The sequence below is a fragment of the Eptatretus burgeri genome, chromosome 2, assembly GCF_056783735.1.
Source record: "Eptatretus burgeri isolate ZD-2024b chromosome 2, Ebu_testis_v1, whole genome shotgun sequence".
NCBI classification, from domain to species: Eukaryota; Metazoa; Chordata; class Myxini; order Myxiniformes; family Myxinidae; genus Eptatretus; species Eptatretus burgeri.
The window spans coordinates 37,277,956-37,296,146 of NC_140962.1; the positions used below are offsets into that span (position 1 = coordinate 37,277,956).

General features: G+C 46.0%; 1 protein-coding gene across 2 annotated transcripts in view; it reads left to right on the forward strand.

Annotated features, from left to right (window-relative positions):
* Window positions 1-18,191, forward strand: part of LOC147031823 (fibroblast growth factor 14-like) — a 207,451-nt gene that overhangs the window by 96,221 nt on the left and 93,039 nt on the right. The window lies entirely within an intron of this gene.

Here is an 18,191-nt window from a genome sequence, read left to right on the forward strand (position 1 = left end):
GCATTTGCTTGATTTCTCATACGAGATTTATAATTTCAGCCATTCTGCTTTGCATTAATACATTCTGTTGTGGGCGTTCACGTTCAATGTATGAAAAATGCAATGACTTTAATGAGATGTTCGAGCTTCGTGATGTCATGAAATCAATATCTTTCACAAGCACACACAAAACTCGTGTCCTATGATAACATTCATGCAAAGGAATCGGAGAATTCATTTGTTAAACCAAATAAACAGTTAGTCATACATTTTGACTTCTGGGACAGATTTACAGGAAATTTCATGCTGCACTTTTAAATTGATTAAAGGAAATTCCACACAAATTATTTCCTCAAGGTTATTTTTCTGTCTGAGACTCGCAGAGGCACTCACACCATATTAAATGAATAACAAGGTCATTAGGACATATTTTATGGAGGATGAGTAAGTAATTCATGTGTTTTGAGAATGACTGGCACATTTTGAGTTCTTTATTTATTTTTGGTGACGAATCAAAGGCTCACGGAAGATTGTGTGTATGTGTGTATCTATCCATAATAATAAATGTGTGTGTGTGTGTGTGTGTGTGTGTGTGTGTGTGTGTGTGTGTGTGTGTGTGTGTGTGTGTGTGTGTGTGTCCTCCATAACTCTGAAATAATGAAAACTAGCAGCCTAAAACTTTGCATGCATACAAAGGAAACTCAAAGGGATTGCATGAATGAAAACTGGGTATTTGGGTTAATTAATTGAAACACCCCTTTTGAAGATACTTAACGGCCTTATTAAATTATATCCTTTATCCAGGATCATCCTTGTTCACCTCGCTGTCCCTCGCTGGGGCCGTAATCCACCGTTTTGGTTTTTTTGGCCTGCTCAACAATCCCTTGAATTGACACAGGCCGCAACGGTTTCTTAACAATAAAATTTTTTTTTCTCACTTTCCTCACTTAGATCATCGAATGCCTGATCAGCATACCTACAAATCGCTGCATACAATGCAATGCTTATAATAAATGCCCGGAGAAGCCAGCGTTCGTGTCTTTATTTCATTTCTGCACATGCCATAACCACTAGAATCTCTTCATCTCAGCCGAATTTCAAAATGTAAATTCCGGAATTGAACTTATCAGCAGTTCCGACTGCTAAGAAAGTGTTCATTGGTCCAATGCGGACATTGCTAGACGTTCCGAGCATCTCCGGGTGCATGGTGTGTATATGACCGATCAGTGATCGCTTATCGCTTGCCTTGTCATTTGTTCCTGATCATCCTTGCCTGAATGCTTAAGCCACTTGGCGAATGCAAAACAAGCTGCTTGGTTGTTCATTTCCGAGCCATGGCAATTCAATACAAAAGTATTCGCACTGTCACCCGATATATCGATCGACTTGAACAAACTTCAGGCCGTTCTCGACTGTGTTTGGCCCAGCGCTGTCATGCGGTGCCTTGGGCAGTGGCTCACTTACTGAAAATCTGCAATTTCATTTTGACATTTCCCCTTTTTGAATGATCTTCTTTCATTATACAACCCATCATTTCGACATACATGCATAGATATAGATGTTTTTTTAAACGTTTTGTTTTTAAAAGTTTGGTCAACTCTTTCATTGGAGTGCTTGTTCGGAGCTGTCTTCCAGCTTCGACCTCAATGAGCTTCGAAAATGAACTGTGGCATGGTTCTCCATGGAGACATCTCAGAGTTAGGAAGGCAAAATATATTTTCTTTTATTTATTTATTTTTTATGAACATTGTCGAGGCTCGTGTGAGAGCTAACACACAAGGCACAGCAAAGGGGGGCATGAGACAAGAGGAGTGGGAGAGGGAAGGACAAAACAGTGGAGAACAGAGACATTAGGAGATCTGTGGAAGGGAGAGGGATGGGGCGGGTAACACAGGGTACACAGCATGGACATTACAGGGACTTTCAGGAAGGAATGCAGGGATTTTGAAGGAGGTGGGTTTGGGGTGGATAAAGGAGGAAGAAAAGATCAAGGTTTTGGATGGGGGAAGATAAGAGGTAGTGGTGAACAGCTGTGTTAAAGGCCTGGAGGGAAGAATGGGATTGAAGAGATTGTGGGAGTTTATTTCAAAGGCGGGAAAAAAGAGGAATGAAAGAGTGAAGGTGAGCAGTGATTCGTGATTTTCGTAGTTTTACCAGAAGGGGGTTGCTGGCAGACCTTGAGTGGACGTATCACAGACAGAGTGGGGGGGGGGGGCGAGGCTGGAGAGGAGACGGTAGGAGACAGAAAGACCACCGACCAGCCTGCGGTGAGAGAGTGAGAGGCCCAAAGACTAAGCCTCATCGTGGGAGACGCCAATGATCCGAAATCCCTTGGTTTCCACAGTGTGAAGCTGAAAAAGGTGGGAGTCAGGAGCACCAGCCAGGAGGGGAGAGCAGTACTCCATCAGGCTGCGGATGAAAGCTTTTTATGTGGTCAGGAACTCAGGTGGGCCGAGGAAGGACTTTGCATGATGGAGGATTCCCAGTCGGCAACTGGCTTTGGAGGCCAGTTTAGAAATGTGGCTTTCTCAGGAAAGATCATGGCAGATATTGAGACCCAGAAGCTTGAATGAAAATAAATGATTTGATTTCAATGAGTAAAGAATGTTTTCAGTTGTTACAAAGCAATGAATCACCACATCTCAGCACGATAGCCGAGAGGTATGCACACCCGCTCTAAACTGTCATGCCTGGGTTTGAATCCTGACTCGGCTTTAAACTGTCATCCCGGTGTTTCACAGGGAGGGTGATTCATCAATATGTGTGCCATCTCTTGGATGAACGTTGAACTATACATCTCATCTGCCGGAATATCCTCCCTGTCCCCCTCCTCACTCTTTCTTTCTTTCTCTCTCTCTCCCACTCCTCTCCATCTCTTTCTCTCTCTCCATCTCTTTTTCCATCTCTCTCTCTCTCTCTCTCTCTCTCTCTCATTTTCTCTCTCTCTCTCTCTCTCTCTCTCTCTCTCTCTCTCTCTCTCTCTCTCTCTCTCTCTCTCTCTCCATCTCTCTCCATCTCTCTCCATCTCTCTCCATCTCTCCATCTCTCCATCTCTCCATCTCTCCATCTCTCCATCTCTCCATCTCTCCATCTCTCCATCTCTCCATCTCTCTCTCCATCTCTCCATCTCTCTCTCCATCTCTCCATCTCTCTCTCCATCTCTCCATCTCTCTCTCCATCTCTCCATCTCTCTCTCCATCTCTCCATCTCTCTCTCCATCTCTCCATCTCTCTCTCCATCTCTCCATCTCTCTCTCCATCTCTCCATCTCTCTCTCCATCTCTCCATCTCTCTCTCCATCTCTCCATCTCTCTCTCCATCTCTCCATCTCTCTCTCCATCTCTCCATCTCTCTCTCCATCTCTCCATCTCTCTCTCCATCTCTCCATCTCTCTCTCCATCTCTCCATCTCTCTCTCCATCTCTCCATCTCTCTCTCCATCTCTCCATCTCTCTCTCCATCTCTCCATCTCTCTCTCCATCTCTCCATCTCTCTCTCCATCTCTCCATCTCTCTCTCCATCTCTCCATCTCTCTCTCCATCTCTCCATCTCTCTCTCCATCTCTCCATCTCTCTCTCCATCTCTCCATCTCTCCATCTCTCTCTCCATCTCTCCATCTCTCTCTCCATCTCTCCATCTCTCTCTCCATCTCTCCATCTCTCTCTCCATCTCTCCATCTCTCTCTCCATCTCTCCATCTCTCTCTCCATCTCTCCATCTCTCTCTCCATCTCTCCATCTCTCTCTGTCACACCCATCTCCCGCTCTCTTCCACCCCTCTCCCCACCCTTTCCTCTCCCCTTCCTCACTCTCACTCTCTCCCTCGCTCTCTCGCTCTCTCTCTCCCCCACCCCTCCCTGTCATCCTCACCCCTCCCTCTCATCCCTCACCCCTCCCTCTCATTCCCCACCCCTCCACCTCTCTTAAGGGGACTGTTAAGGACTGATGGTTTCATTTTGAATTTGAAATTGTTTCCCCAGAGTGCATCATCAACGAATCATATTATGAATGAGCCGACTGGAGGGATGGAAAGATCGCTGCATGTACAAGCATGCAGGCAGGCCTTTGCCAGGTAGATAGCATGGATTTTAAATGCTCTTGCTGGGCTCTATATAGCACCTGGCAGTTAAAAAAAAAAATTGATGTTTGAGCACATTTTATTGCCCTTCCCTTCTTCTCCATGGGGCCACGCTGCATAGACCTGGGTGCTAGTTTGGTCCACGAATCCCATGTACCGCACACACGTAACCAAGCATGCATGCACGCACACACACACACACACACACACACACACACACACACACACACACACACACACACACACACACACACACACACACCTGCAGACAGTCCCTTTACAAATCAAAACCTACCTGTTTGTACCATCTCCGTGTGTGCTGTTTGTACCTCTACCTTGCAGCAACTGCCGACTGTATGTCCCGATCGGGACATGAACTGTGTGCGTAATACCACCATCGACTGTAGAACGCTCACCAAGTGGCTTAAGCACTCAAGCAAGCACTTCATTGAAATGGTTGATGAGGAATGGCTGGCTTGGCAAGTGATAGCAATCCGATTGGTTACGGGACATAACCGCAAAAACCAAAACATCGCTGTTTCTTAACATTTTCAGATTTCACTCCAGATTTCGACAGTTATTTAGTCCAGGTAATCTGATCCTCCAAACTCAAATTATATTTAGATTATATACTTTAATTAGTCCGTGACAGTCGATCGTGGAAAATTGCATGTTATACTGTCGAACCACGCTATTCGTGGGGGATACGTTCCTGCAAAATGCTGCGAATGGCGAATCCTCGAATAGCAGGGCATTGTTTCAATGGAAAAAGGGGGATAGGTTCTCGGCAGTTCATCACCCATGAAAAATACCGCGAATGTCGACACTGCGAGTGTTGCGCATTGTTTCAATGGGAAAAGGGGGATAGGTTCTGGCAGTTGATTCATGAAAAATGGCCGTGAATGGCGCTGAATCCGTGAATGGTGCTGAATCCGTGAATGGCGCTGAATCCGTGAATGGTGCTGAATCCGTGAATGGCGCTGAATCAGTGAATGGCGAAGCTGCGAATGTTAACGTTTTATATTGACTTATGATGTTAACTCATTGAGGCTGACATTTTACTCAGTTTGGGGTAGGTGTGGTGAAGTACTTTAATTATGTGGCGAACAGTGGCGTCGTTAGGGTTTGTCTATTGGGGGGTGGCATATGAAAGAGCTCTGAACTTCCCCAGGCAGGCTCAGAAGCATAATTGAAATATTAATTTGAAAGTGAAACAAATTTACATCTCAGGTCAATTGGAGAGAATAAAAATATCCACAGAACCCCCTACCCATTCACTACTCTGTCAAGTGTGAATAAAAACACAATGTGGCCTAATACATTGCAGTTAAAATGTATCCGGGTTCAGTGATCGGTGAGGAAGCCAAATAGGTTGAAGAATGTGGTAATTAAAAAATGTAGGCGATTGGACAGATCATCAAATCACTTACCAATGTAAAGCAAAATACTTCTGATGGAAGTTGGTATTCGAGGAGTAATTTGTAGGCCTGATGAGGCAAGCGAACTGTAGTGTCTGTAATTAGGCAATGGCCCGGTGATAGCTCCCCTACTCTTTCCGAAGAACACTATGGAATATTTAACGTCCACCAACTAGTGCTGACAGACGGGACACTCAGCTTAACGTCCATCCGAGGGACGACACACACACACACACACACACACACACACACACACACACACACACACACACACACACACACAAATCACCCTCTCTGTGAAACGCCGGAATAGCAGTTTTTAGCTGGGTCAGCATGAGAACCCAGGCGAGATGGCGGTTGTGCTACTTCGAGGGCATCCTTCCAATCCAACACACTCGCTGAGGCCTCTCACCATGGTTACCATTTTGTCCAGACCCTTGAAGCGCAATCTCACAGCTTGCTTTTTTCCGTCACACGCCTGCCACGTCATAAGTCATGGTGTTTCTCATGTGTTCATGCGGCCTGGGCTTATGGAAACTCCATCCGTGAAAGAGAGAAAAACTTAAGAAAGAGCACTGATTCTAATTATCCTTGGATGAACGCACACATTATAAGGAGGATGAGAGGAGGAGGGGGAGATTGGGACCATACTCTGTGCAGAGCGTTGGTGCTGCATAAAGAGGATGAAATGGGAGGAAAGTAGAGATTCCAATTGAAGACGTCGAAAGGAAAAGAGAGGAAGACAAGGAAGTGAAAGAACTATCTTGACACATGATCCTGGCCATCGTTGATTGGTCCTGTATGGTGCAAGATATGTACTGGGTTTGATCGACACATCATAAGGAAACAGACGTCCAATAGTGAAAAACCCCTCCATCCCTTGGTCCTCTGGGTGATCTCCATATTGCAGAATGCATATTAATTACCTCATTATGCAAGATAATAGATCTACACAGCAGGCAGCCCCATAATTAGTAACACCATAATAGGGATTTATTTATTTACTATGCGGAGGTGATTAGTAATTAGGAAAAATGTTAAACCCGATGGAAAAAGTTTGTAAACATCAACGTGATACATTGACTTGTAGCACAGAGTTTAAAATGTAAAACGTGGTGATGAAAGTTGCTTCTCGTGCTCTCATGAGTCGATTGTATTATAATTTATATACTGGTGGTGAAACACTTTCATAATGTAACTTGTGTGTTTTGGTGAGAAATGTAGCACTGAGCAGAAACACTGTAATGATGTAATTTGCGAGAGGAGTGGAGGGGGAGGGTCGGAGGAGGTGACATCTTCAGCAGCTCGTAATAGATGTGGTGAAGCATGTTTATAGCGCGAATGGTGGAACAAGCTGCATAGCTCGATTTATAGTGTGAATTGTGGGACATGCTGCACAGCTTGGTTTCAGCGCGGCTCGTGGAAGATATATTTTTGCGTCCAGTATTGTATGTACATCCAGTACGATACAATACTGTATGTACAAAGAGCTCGCTTATAGCGTGACTGGTGGAAGATATGTTTTAGAACTGTGTTATGTGCGCGGCCTGCAGAATTATTATTTTTGCCCGCGAAAAACTGCAAATATGTGAAGCACAGGCCCGTGAATGTCAAAACAGGTCGCAGTTTATAAACCTTGAATATGCTGGGTCTGCGAATAGCATATCCACGAATCGCGGGGTCCGACAGTGATGCACAAAATCGCTCCAAGCTCCTAATTTGAAAACCATAGCACTTAAAAAAGCGATGTATAAAGTTATTTGTAGGTATGTAGATGAGGCATTCGATTATATGAGAAAGGAAAGTGAAAAGAAAAAAAACTTTATCATTAAAAAAACATTGTGGCCTGTTCCAAATCAAGGCACTGTTGAGCAGGCCAAAAACAATTGTGAATTAAGACTACTGTGAGGGACAGTGAGGTGATTGAGGATGCACCTTGATAAAGGATAATTAAATAAGGCCATTAATGATGTTCAAAAGGGGTGTTTAAATTAACCAAAACGCCCAATTTGCATTTATATACTACCTTGGTGTTCCCTTAGTGTGCATGCAAAGTTTGTGGCCACGAGATTTCATGGTTTTGCAGTTGTAGAGGAGACTGACGGACAGACTGACGGACAGACTGACAGACACACACTGACATTTATTAGTATTGATATGTTATAAGATTGGGGAGTTTGGGATTATACATTGTTTTTTTAAAAGAAAAAACAAAAAGTAAGGAGATCTACTCTGCTAATTTAAGTAATAAGCAAAAGCAGACAGTCCCTGTTGCAGGTGATGTTTCACATGCTTTCCAGCGAGCTTCCCTTCGGCCAATAGAACCCGAGTCTCGGCACATGTCTGCTTTTATTCCTGAGATGACCATTCATTTCCAGTCACGTTTATGCGGTCAATTTAGGAGTTTTTGTTTCGCCAAACCTTAAGCTCAAATCATCAAATCATCATCATCACATCATCGATGGTCTGCTCTGTTATTTTTATTATTTACTTGTGATCTGATATTGTATGTGTAAGGGTGAGTGGGTGGGTATGTTCGTTCTTGTTTTTGTTTGCGGGGCATGAACATGGCTGGGTTTGTGTCCTGGTTGGACATGGTGACGTGTGGGTTGCGTGATTAGTGGAGTTTCCATTGGGTGTTGAACACGTGTCGACGTGGTTTTGAGGATCGAGTGTTGTTTATTTGCTCACATTTTCTCCGTGTTTTCACCATCCAGTTTTTGCCATTCGTATCAGAGGAGTGTCACGGTCTCCACAGTTAGACCACCCTCTCAGCTCTTGACATGCCATGCCTCCAGAATCAATCTGTCGCTTGTTCGATGTCGTGTCAAGGACACGGGTTCCATCCAAGTCAAATTTGTGGCCAGATTTCAGGCAATGATGCACTATGGCTGACTGTGTCACCTTCCCAACCCAAATTGCTCGATCATGTCCATCTTTCCAGTTTCACCAATGCAGAATTGGTCACAGTCTTTGCATGATGAATGATAAACTATTCCTGATTTGTCATCAGTTGGCATCCTGTTATAGAGCTTTGAAATGACATTATGGATAGTGTGTCGAGGCTTGTACACTACACCATTCTGTGCGCTGCGTACCATCTTGCCAATCCTTTCGAAAAGTCTCAGGTAGTACACTAGTACAGTACCAAAGTGTGTCTGGCTCCTACCATTCTGCCATTTTTGGCTCTTTCATGGTGGGGTAGAAATAGGGATGTGAGTCCATATGTATTTATTTACATTCTACCTTTTAGTTCATAACTTCACTTATTCGGCAAGATGCTGAAACACTTGTCTCCCAGTTGTGCAAACCAAAGCAGTTCAACAATTTCTAAACTATACAGTTTAGTCCATTTTCCTCAAGCTGTACAAACATACTGTGCATTTCCAAGTATAATCCGTATGAAATTTAAATTTGCTCAATGAAACATTCACCCCAACCCCCCCCCTCCCTCCTGATGAGGGCATCCATCTCATCCAGTTTGCTCGTCCTCATAGCTTTCAGCTCTGTATATAATGGCAATTCAGATGACTTTATTCTGACATTCCTGATGTTTTCCCATCCGAACCAGAATATATCTTATCCTCTGATAGCATGTGGGTCAGAAACCATGCCCATATTATCGACTCAAACATTGCATCTCTTCACATTCTACCTTTTTCATGGCACCAACAATAGGAACACATCTCTAGGCCAGCCCCTCCAAAACGCGTCGACTGCCTTCTGCACAAACTCGACTCCCATACCTCAGATTGCGTCTCTCTGACGGGCGCCTGAGGCACTTCACTTGATGCATGAACAGGCAGAATATAATTTGGGCACATGTACTATGCCCTGTCATCTGGGTCATTGGGAACACAGCCAAAAAGACGTTGGTTGACCAAGTTTGCTACATTGAGCACTCATGTGTGCAGTTCATAATGGGTTAGAACCTGATCTCCGACAGCCTTTTTCAGTGTCATCTTACAACTTTTCACTCGGGACTCTGCATAGCCATTATGGTATGGCGCTATGAGGGTGATACACCTCCATTCCATACCTCTTTCTGCACAAAATTCTCAAAGTTGATCCTGACTCCATGTCTTTATCATCTCTTGTAGTTCTCTCTCTGTGACTACCAGTTGTGTCCCTTTGTCTTTTAGCATATACAGTATTCCAATTGTACTCATGTAGCAAAAAATCTGTGCAGTACTTGCTTGATTTCCATGGTCGAACAGTCCATTCTCAACTTCAGCTCAACATGAACTGCTTCCACATTTAAACACCTGAAGATGACTCCATAGTGTTTGGTTAACGTTTTACGTCCAATCCTCACATTATATGAACCAAAGTAGTCACAGTATGTATAGTAGAACGGTGGAGTAAATGGTGCGATGCGATGCCTTGGTAAGTTGGCCATCACCTAATGTTCTACTCAGTGCTAAATTTCTCACCAAAACACATATAAATGTGATGGACTTGGCCACTTTGTGTACTTTCATGATCCAGTGCTTCCTTCTAGTCTTTCCTGCTCTGGTCGCCACTCCACTGTGCCCATTGTAGTGTGTCTGACTGGTAATCAGTAGAGATATCCAAGGGCTATGTGGAAGTAATGCTGGAGGCTTTGACTCGTAGGCCGTCATCGAATCGTATGCCCTGCGGCCATCTCTGATGACTCCCTCTTCATCCAAAAAGGGACTCAGTGTCTTGATGCCACCCCTGTCAAGGCACTCTCGAAGATTCGACTGGATTTCCTTGATCTAGGATCTCTCGGCCTTTTATAACTCCGAAGGTGTGAGAAGTCCCTTACTTTCAGTTGCAGCATTCTCTTCACTTGACTTAATCTGACATACAGCCGATAGTTTTCTCACAAATCTCATTACCTTGGCAGTGACTCTCATCAGCTTTTTTGAACTGGCAAAATTCTTGCAGTCAATTGTATTCTGGTGAGCCACCATAGACACCTGTTGTACTTTTCAGCATTCTATTTCACGTTCTATCTGGTCAGGCATTAACTTATCGTTTGGTCAGTCTTCTCTTATGTCTGCATTGGCTTATCCTCTGGTCAGGGGAGCAAAGGAAGTCAGGTCCACACTTCCATTTGCTAATATTGATGTGTAACCAATCATGACCATAAAATGTCTGTCTGTTTGACATGAGTCACTTGGCCGAAGCCTCCGGATTAAAGGTGATGCTTTGGAGTGCGCTTGCGCAGGACTTTACGTCCATCGAAGATGGCGGGAGCGCTCGTCACACCACACACATTTCAATTTACCCCCCCGATCGCACCATGTGCCAACTGGTTGATTGGTTTGCATTCGCAGGAGCAATCGTCTGGGTGGCAGACAGGCTGGCTGTTTTTTAATGGATTATGCGGTGTTACCTTGTGAGACATTATCCGTGGCTAAAGCTCACCATTACAGTCAGGAGGTATGAATGAACTTTAAATGATGATTGTGGTCATCATTGATTCGATATTTATATGGTATGCTGTCCTGATGAGGGAAAACAAGCCCAAATTTAGGATGGCATGCCATTGAAGTCATGGGGACTCACTCCTGTAGAGGGGCCCAATTGTATGACCATGCCTTCTGGCCCTTCGGGGATTGGATGTGTGTGTTTGACCATGTGCTTCAGCCTTTGGGCTGAGGGGCATGTTTGTGTCAATGGGACAGTCTTGCTGGACCTTGTACTTTGGCCATGGGGTCAAGGTGCACATCCAAAGCTGTTGAAATGTTTTGATTTTTTAAATCTTTTTTTGGTATCAAGAGGCACCTTCATGAGAGACTAAATAAGCCTGAATTCAGGACGGCATGCCATTGAAGTCATGGAGACTCATTCCGATGGAGGAGGGGTCCAATTGTATGACCATGCATTCTGGCCCTTCGGTGTTAGCATGTGTGTGTCTGATTGACCATGTGCTTCAGCCTTCAGGCTGACGGGCATGTGTATGCCAAAGGGACAGTCTGGTATACTTTGGCCATGGGTTCAAGGTGCACTTCCCAAGCTGTTTCAATGTTTTGTTTTGTTTTAACCTTTTTTGATATTAATTTTTCAAAAGTTGTCTTCATAAGAGGGCAAATAAGTCTGAAATCTGGATAGGCACCTCCGTTTGAAGTTTAAACAATAGTAGCTACGAAATCTCTGTCTGGTTGACAAGAGTCACCAGGCTGAAGCCTCTGGGTCAGAGTGACGCTTTGGTGTGCACTTGTGCAGGACTTTACATCCATTGGATATCAGGGGAGCACTCATTATGCCCCACCCATTTCGATATAACATATATATATATATATATATATATATATATATATATATATATATATATATATATATATATATATATATATACATACATTGTACATATACACAGTTCCAGTTGTGGAAACTGACCACAGGGAATTACATTCAACATATAGGGAATCCTGAGTTCGTTATTTTGTTCAAGTGTGTGCTTGCATAGTTCCCTTCCCTTTCTATAGTGGATGGGGGAAAATGGGTTGTGTGGGTTTAGCTCGATCTCCCCCTTCATATAATTCCCCAGCCTCCACTTAGCTCCATCTAACTTTCCCTCATTCCATTGCCAATCCCCCACTGTCCTTGCTCCCAAGCCGCTATCCACCGTACCCCCCTTACCTCTCACCCTTCACCCTCTCATACCCCAACCCCCACTGGAAACCTTCCTCTCCTTGGTTAAACCTCCATCCCTTCCATCCTCAAAACCTATTTGAATCCTTTCCCTCTCTGCACTTTCCCACGGCCCGAACCACGACACCACAACTACAGCGATGCCACAATCATGCTGACACAATAGTCAGTCATAATCTACAGCAACACCACCAGTCTGCAACATCACCATCATCTACAATAACGCCACCAGCCTGCAACATCACTATTGCCAGTCGGCAACCACAACGTCCCCAGTAAATCACGATGTCACCAAGGTGTGACGTCATGCTGCAGCAAGCAGCAACCAATGATGATGTCCTACTCAGGTTTAAAGAGTGCATGGCAGCCTTTGCTTCTTGGAACTCCAGCTCCCACAAACTCTGCTCACTCGAAGCCACGCCTGGCCCAGGTGGAATAAGTGCCCGAGCGTACCTCGGTTCAGAGCTGTTGTGTGCGTGCCTGGGACCTGTTCAAGAATCTGCCTGCCTGGTCGCATTACGTCGTATGCCGGGATGAGCTGCGCTGGGTCCGCGACAAGCTGCGCTGGGTACAAAGCAAACTGCCATGGGCAAAGTGAACATGAGGCGAGGACCAAGAACGGAGACACGCAACAAAGGTCCTTGGCGCACAACAAAGCTCCATACTGATTTATGCTATCTTTCTTTGCTTTCCCTAAACGCCTTTAATTTGTCCACTTCAGATGCACAAAGGAGCAATTGACGATTTTCCTCTTGACCCATCTGGACGAGCCACTCATTCACACCTCACCTTTCCTCTAAACTCACATAATCGCAATGCTACATTGCATCAACACACCAATTTCTCATTCACTCCCCACACTTTCCTACCCTCCATATTGGGATTGACACAGGCACACCTTGTTTGTGTCAGGTGAGCCAGGGGCCGAAGCTCACTCTGCCCTTCCTCGAATATTCTTCTTTTTCTTCTTTTCTAATTTTCCCGGATGATTGTCGTGGCATTCCATTCTTGTGTATCAGCGGAAGTAAGATTTTAGAATGGGCTTCCATAAGTGCTGAGGGAATAAATTACTGCTCTTCTATGTCATTGAATCTTGTATGACTTATGAATATCGTGCTTTGTAAATATATGCTTATTGCTTTGTTTCATTGTTAATAAATGCTTGTTACTTTGTCCTGTAAGCATCTTTCAAACCTGCCCGATTGTCCTTTCCTCCATTTGTCTGGAATAGTGTTGTTATTAATAGATGCACTGGAAGTTAGCCCCATTAATTTGCGCAAACCAATAGCTGACTCCCACCAACGGTCTCGCTTGCCATACATAATAAGTAGACGGTGTGGAGTCGAGAGCCCAGTTCCCCAGTTGAAGTAACCAAACCACCAGTAAGGGAATGTGATTCATAAGAGTGAGGACCCTGCTAGGTTTAGTGGCTTAAACTGGCATCCGCAGTTGCGAAGCAACCCGTTGGACCGTGGAGTCATCCGTGGCTGATGGCTTCAGGTTCGGAGGTCAGAGAAGTGAGTCCGAGAAACCCCCTGGTGAAAATCTCTATTGTGTCATGAAAATATATACATAGTGTCATGAAAAACAAGAACATTGCATCCACTTTCCGCCGGTACTCCAGGGGCCTCCGTCTGGCCATCCCCCAGGCAGATGCCAGGCCCATCCACATCTTGAGATGATGGTCAACCTGCTGCAACCACGAGGCACGTGGTCGGCCCATTGGCCTCCTCCACTCATGAGACTCCCTCGCTGAGAGAATCTGGTGAGCAGGATCAGCGTCGGGAAAATGAGCCACATGTCCATACAGCCGCAACTGACGCTCACGGACTATGCAGGTCACAAATCTCATCCGAGTCTCTCTCAGCAACCGCTCGTTGGACACAAAATCCGACCAGCGATAGCCAAGGATTCTCCGAAGAGACCTGGTAACAAAGGAATTAAGTCTCCGTCTCAGATCCTTGGTCAGAGTCCAAGTCTCGCATCCATGGAGCAAGACTGGAAGTACCAAGGACCTGAAGACTCGGACTTTCGTCCTTCCGCACAGTTACCGGCAACGCCACACCCCATGATCCATTGAATCCATGACTCCCCAGGCCCGACCCAGACGTCTATTGACCTCTGACTCGCAGCCAGCAGAGACATGAATATCACTGCCAAGGTAAGTGAATCTCTCCATGGCCTCAACATCCTCACCACAAACAGACACAGACAGGACAGCAGCATCCAAGATGTCACCGAAAGCCTGGATCTTAGTTTTGACCCAAGAAACCCATAATCCCAGCGGCTCCCACTCCTCATTCAGCACCTCGAGGGCCCCCAAAAGGATATCTAAAGTCTCCACAAAGATGACTGCATCATCTGCGAAATCAAGGTCCGAGATCTTGACATTCCCAAACGATGCACCGCAGCTTAATCTCTCCGACATCCTCCCTAAAATCCAGTCCATACAAGTGCTGAAAAGTGTGGGGGCCAGTACACACCCCTGACGAACTCCAGTAACAACTGGAAATAAGTCAGAGATGGTACCACCACACTTCACAGCACTCTCAGTACCAGAGTAGAGTTCAGACATCAGATCGATCAGTTTTGGTGGCACCCCACGAAGACCAAGAATCCTCCAGAGGACATCCCGATTCACTGAATCGAACGCTTTACAGAGATCAACATAGGCTGCAAACAGCCCCTGCCGAAACTCTCGTCTGCGTTCGGTGAGGACACGAAGGGCAACTATACGGTCAATCGTTGACCTCTTTGGTGTAAAGCCTGACTGCTCTGGACGCTGGTGCTCAAGCAGATGGTGGCGAACCCTATCAAGAATTATCCGAGCAAAGACCTTGCCCGGCACTGAGAGCAGCGTCACCCCTCGGTAGTTGTTGCGGTCTTGGCGATCACCCTTCCCTTTCCAGAGAGGAACAACCAGGCCCCTCTTCCAATCAGTTGGGATGATGCCTGTGTTCTAGGCAGAGCACAAAACTGCATGCAACGACACGAGTGCAGCATTTCCACCAGCCTTGAGAAGTTCGGCATGGATGCCACAGATCTCTGGAGCTTTTCCCCGTTTCAACTGGTTCACCGCAGCCCATGTTTCCACAAGCGAAGGTGGACCACAGTTGATTCGAGGGTCAGCAACAAGGATTGTAACACCCTTGACGTCCAACTCGACAGCTGGTGGATCAGCCTGGTACAACCGCTCAAAGTAACCGGCCCAGCGGGCCTTCACTTCAGACTCCTCTGTCAAGAGCCTACCACTCTCTGCTCTAACTGCAGTGCTCCGAGGGATGGGCTTGGATGAACGTAATGCGCGAATTCCCCTGTAAGCGGGACGAGAATCACCTGTCCACAGGTGATGCTCTACCCCTCACAGATTCCTCGCACATAGGCCTCCTTGTCCACCCTCAGTGCACGTACAGTTTTACGCCTCAGCTCCCTGAACAGCTCAGCTCTGCCATTCAGCCTGGCCCTGCGACTCTGGTCAATGGTATCCAGTGTCCCTTGAGAGACAAAATTCTTCTTTGCCCTGCAGTGAGCTCCAAGACATCCACCGGCAACATCAAGGACACTGGTCTTGAAGGCACTCCACAACTCTTCAGGACCCCCCAAAGCACTCAGACCCCCCAAGTGTCCACTCAGCCTTATCACAAACTCCTCAGCTACTCTCTCATCCCTGAGCTTGCCAACATCCAGCCTCGGCTGGGATGGTACCATTCTCCAGGATTTAAGGTGCAGCTTTAGAGTTGCTACAACAAGCCTGTGGTCAGTATTGAGGAACTGAGCACTCCGGTACACCCTGCAGTTCTGGATCATCCTCCAGCGACCGTCAATGAGGACATGGTCAATCTCCTTTGCCACACCGCCAGCGTTGGAATACCAAGTCCAGCGATGTGCTTGTGGGTGCGGAAACCATGAACCAGCCACCCTAAGTCCATGACTTCTTGCAAAGTCAAGGAACTTAGTGCTATTCTGGTTCATAGTTCCTGACCCATGGGGACCAACACACACCTCATAACCGTCCCTATCAGTTCCAGTCAATGCATTGAAATCCCCCAAGACTAGAAGTGTATCTCGTCTGGGGCACTGATCAACCACAGACTCAAGCGTGGCGTTGAATGTGTCCTTCACGGTGAGATCACTCGCCTCAGTCGGAGCATAAACAGAGACCAGGGAAATGACACCTAAGGAGTGACGAATCCTTAATCTCATAATACGCTCGTTGACCGGTGTTACCTCAATTATCATTGGGGTCAGCTTATTGGACACAGCTACAGCAACTCCTTGGGTATAGTCACCATCAGAGCGACCAGACCAATAGTAGGTGTAACCACCCACCATTATCTCGCCGCAATCCGGTCTCCGAACCTCAGAGAGAGCTGCAATCCCGATGTCCAAACGCTTGAGCTCAGATGATAACAGAGACAGGTGATCATCCTCTCTTCGGGATAGGACATTCCAGGCACCCACCCGAAGGGACTGCCTCAGGTTAACCCAAGGAGACCGCCGTGTGGTGGACGACACCTCAGCACCACTCCGACACACTCTCCCGCAATCTGACCCAGGGATGTTACCCTGTGGTTTCCCTCCTGTCATCAAAGATTGGGGGTCCCGAAGGCTTTGCCCCAATCCCGTCATCCGGTGCGCTGCCCTGCGAAGGGAAGCTGCACAGGAGGTACTCCCACGGAGTGGGTTTTCAGATTTTTTTTGCGTTTTGTGTTTTGTGGAATGAAGGGTTTTACGGTGGCTGGAGTGCAAATCCTGCCACCAACCTCCTGATAAAAAAGTAACCCAACTGTGGGAGGACATCTGTCGACACAGTTGGGCACTAGATATGGATGGCCTTTGGCTCACAAGGAGCTCCTCCACCCTTTGACAGGTTTTGTTTTTAATCCTGCTGGATGTCCATATCCAAACACCCTCCTCACCAGAAAACCTGGTGGGGGAGACGGTTTAGTCGCCGACAACGCGACTATGGAACAGGTTAGTACAGGTTTACATGGTACCTGTAGCAGGTCACAGATCTAACCTGATCTGACATAGAAAAAGATACATCAATATAGGATATAGGATTTGAACAAAAAGAACAACCCAAAGAAAACAGGTAAATTCAAAGATGGTTGTTTGTTGATTTTTCCCACGCAATCTGATTTGGTGTTATACGAAATAAATACAGACGCATAGATAAAGTCCATTAACAGGAGAGGAGATTGCAAAAAGAGTGACTTCAAGCAGACATAAATGTACATAGCCACACCAAAGAGTGTGCCTATATCCTGTGTAAGCATCACCTAGTGTGAATTGGTGAGTGGTTGAGTTTGTCTCGCTGTCCTGCCAAATCCTCATGGTGGCATCAATGCTTCCTCAGGTTGTTAGGATAGCCTGAAGGTGTGCACGCTTGCCTCTGAGCTACCTAGCATGGGTTCTAATCTCAGCTCAGCGATAAACTTTCACTGGGTTGCTTCAGCAATGTGTGTGCTGTCCCTTGGATAGATGCTAAATGGGAATCCCTTCTGCTGGCATTAGTTGGTGGACGTTACAAATCCCACGGTGTTCTTCGTGAAGAGTAGGTAGGCTGTCAACGGCACCATGGCTAAATTGCTGCCCTATCTACTGCTGGGAAGGCAATGGCAAACCACCCGGTATAACTCCTGTTCAGGAAACTTCTTTGGCGGCACCAATGCTCTGCGAAGAGTATGGCACATTAGAGAGAAAGACAGACTCATTTTGAGAAGTATTGTAAGATATTTAATGCTCAGAAGGAAATATGAGCAAAAAGGACAGCCACCTTATACTAGCCCCTCTGAAGGGCAGTTTACTCAATACAGCAGTGCTCTGTTTGCGAAGCTCCATTTTTTTCAACATATACAAACTCAGGTTAACAGTGAGTGTAGTAACCTCTGAACTATTATGTCAGCCCTCCGTTTATCACACGTGGACAACAAGAAAATAGACAGAAATTTTAGGAAAGAAAATATGTCTAACATAAACTTGCATGAAGTCTAACACAAGAGCGACACGAGTGTAACGTAAGAGACTGAGACAGAGAGCGCAATGGTTAAACGTTTGATCAGACACTTGGCAGCCATGGCGTGGGCTGTCAGC